Source organism: Lytechinus pictus, chromosome 1 (assembly GCF_037042905.1).
Source record: "Lytechinus pictus isolate F3 Inbred chromosome 1, Lp3.0, whole genome shotgun sequence".
Taxonomy (NCBI): Eukaryota; Metazoa; Echinodermata; class Echinoidea; order Temnopleuroida; family Toxopneustidae; genus Lytechinus; species Lytechinus pictus.
Genome location: NC_087245.1, coordinates 30,468,844 through 30,472,182, shown reverse-complemented (window position 1 = coordinate 30,472,182; position 3,339 = coordinate 30,468,844).

Below are 3,339 nucleotides of genomic sequence, written 5' to 3'. Positions count from 1 at the left end.
GTTGACTCTAAATCACCAATTTTGAGACTGATAGAAGCATGGAAAAGTGAAACTTTTTGTAAAGTAAGAATATTAGTTTTAATTGTTTTTAAAGATCGTGATGTTGCATGAATTTTATATTCCCCCCCCCCCATAAAATCCCACCTTTGTCACTCGAAATATCAGATCGAGTTCATGGTCTCGAAGTTCGGGTAGGTGGAGCGTAGTGTAGCGGTAGTGAAGTGGAGCCTGCACGAACTTCGCTAGAGGTACTGATGGGGAGGGAGTTGAAGTCATTTTCGTCGGTATTTGGGGACTTTTCTCTACCGGTATTCACCCATACAGTATACACAGACCATGGTATTGGTACCTATACCAGGACGCGACACTACCGCTGGTCCGACGGTCCCAGACGGGTAAAAATCGCTGTCGGGCCAGTAGATTTTCAGAAATAGCAAGATTTATTGGTCCGTCATGACCAGTAAAAAATATCATTGTTGGGTCAGTAATTATTTCAAAAATAGCAAGATTTATGGGACCAGTAATACAAACCATTGTTGGGCCAGTAACTTTTCCAGAAATGGTCAAATTCACTGGTCCAACATAAACATAATTCCATGACTCACATTGCAAACCATTTTCCTCCCGTTAATTTCTGTTATTCACACACAGAATACACACAGAATCGCATGTAATTTTTACTTGGGTATTACATACAGTGTACATGAAGCCAGCCACACAGCCCACATGGTAAATTTTCTACTGGCTGCACGAACGAAGCTTTGCTAACCTCTGGCAGAAATCTCTCACCGAACTGTCAAAATTCACTCATGAAAAGCTCTTATAATGTCCATATTTCCTAAAAATTGGGGTAACTGTCATTTGTAAGCAGTAAAAGGAGAAATTTTCACTTGTTTTGAGTTCAAATAGATCGGGCTTCGAGTGATATCGTCTGAATACATGGTAGCCCCATATATGCATTTGTGTGTGTTGATACACTTGGTTTTTGACTTTCTTTCGTAGCTATATTTCAATTGAGCCAAAAAGAAACTGACAATTTATTTTCAGTTTTCTTTCTTTTCATTCTTTGTTTCTTCCCTCTCTTCTTTCATTTTTTTTGTTACTGTCTTTCTTTTTTAATTTCCCTTATTTGTTCTTTCATTCCTTCACAAAAATATTTTTCTCTACTTCTTTTTCTCTTTTTTTTAAATTTCTTTCTTTAATTCTTGAGTCCATCCATCCTATATTTATCTCTTCTTTCTTTCTTTCCTTCTTTTTACCCTTTCTTTCCTTCATTCTATGTTACTTTCTTCCTTCCATCCATCATTTCTTCACCCTTTCTTGTTTTTTATTTCTTCCTTCTTTCAGCCCTTTCTCTTTCATTCATTCCTTCCTTTCTTTGTTCGTTCAATCTATCATTTTACCTTTTCTTTCTTTTTACTGCTTGCTTCCTTTCTCTTTCTTTCATTCCTTCCTTTCTTTGTCTTTCTTTTTTTTCTTCCTTTCATCCATTCTTTTTTTATATTGCTTGCTTCCTTCATTCTTTTTTTCCTTCTTTATCTATCATTTTACCTTTTCTTTCTCTTTCTTCAGTAGAGGCGCACGGCCAATATTGGAGACTGTCTCTATTGTGGGAGATTATCTCCAATAACATTTTAACAGAGACTTTTGTAAAGAATTTGGGTATCCAATTTCCTTTGTTTACATTTGCTGCAAAAGGATTACCTTGGCGGCAAATAAAAATGTGATAAGCAGATTCCTCATGAAAAATTACCCCTTTTCACCGTCTACTTTTGTTTTGATAAGGAATTTTGTTGTCAATCACACACAAAACAAATGGGCTTATGACCTCAGTGAGACAAAATTTTGTCCTTTTGCAAAGCAAGTCTCCAATGTGGGAGATTGTCTCCCCTATTGGAGAGTCTCCCATATTGGCCGTGCGCCTCTACTGTTCTTTTTTCCTTCTTTCCATCTCATTTTAGTTTTTACCCTTTCTTTTTAATTGCTTCTTCTTTCTTTCCTTCACTACTTTCTGTCTTTTGTTCTTAAGCTTTCTTTCTTTATTATGTTTCATTTCTTTCCTTCATTCCTTTCTAATTTTTGTTCTTCCTTTCCTTCTTTAGATCTTTTTTTCCTTCCTTCACATCTATACTTTCTTTATTCTTCCTTTCTTTTATTCTTTTTGTCTTTCATTCCTTCACTTTTTTTTTTTTTTTTTGGGGGGGGGATAACAAGGACAGCAAAACAAACTCGAGCCTTTTAAAAATGTTTTCTTTATTTTTTGGGACCCTGGGGCCTGTTGCATGACGAGATGAGCGTTACGTAGGAACGTCCTAGGACCATTCTTCCGAGATAGGAAGATTGGCGACAAATCAGCGCTTTCCGTTTCACGAAGGCAATTTTGTCTTTCAAGTCCGCGACATCATTTGATATCGATAGTATCGGAAAAATATTTAGTCTTCATCGTCACCTGAACCTTTTATTTCGGAATGACGACTTTTCATAAAATCATATATTTCAATAAAAGGGGATCAAATAATGTTTTATTTATTACTGATTGTAGAATTGATGTATGGAGCGTACTTTATGAGGTAAAAAGAGAACAAGTGGAATGCCTCTGGCCATCTCACCTGCATCACGCGATTCAATATAGCAGCAGTGCTGATTTTGAAAACTACTATAACTCGCACAAGATGTTCAGTGATACTTGGTTACTCGTATTTCCACGTTTTATGAACTAGACCAATACACTTATAGAGATATGATGGCAATTCAACAAATACCCCAATTTGGCCAAAGTTCATTGACCCTAAATGACCTTTGACCTTGATCATGTGACCTGAAACTTGCACAGGATGTTCAGTAATACTTGATTACTATTATGTCCAAGTTTTATGAACTAGACCAACACACTTTCAAATTTATGGCTGTAATTCAACAAATACCCCAATTTGGCCAAAGTTCATTGACCCTAAATGACCTTTGACCTTGATCATGTGACCTGAAACTTGCACAGGATGTTCAGTAATACTTGATTACTATTATGTCCAAGTTTCATGAATCAGATCCATAAACTTTCAAAGTTATGATGGTAATTCAACAGATACCCCCAATTCGGCCAAAGTTCATTGACCCTAAATGACCTTTGACCTTGGTCATGTGACGTGAAACTCATGCAGGATGTTCAATGATACTTGATTAACCTTATGTATAAGTTTCATGAACTAGGTCCATATATTTTCTAAGTTATGATGACATTTCAAAAACTTAACCTTAGGTTAAGATTTTGATGTTGATTCCCCCAACATGGTCTAAGTTCATTGACCCTAAATGACCTTTGACCTTGGTCATGTGACATGA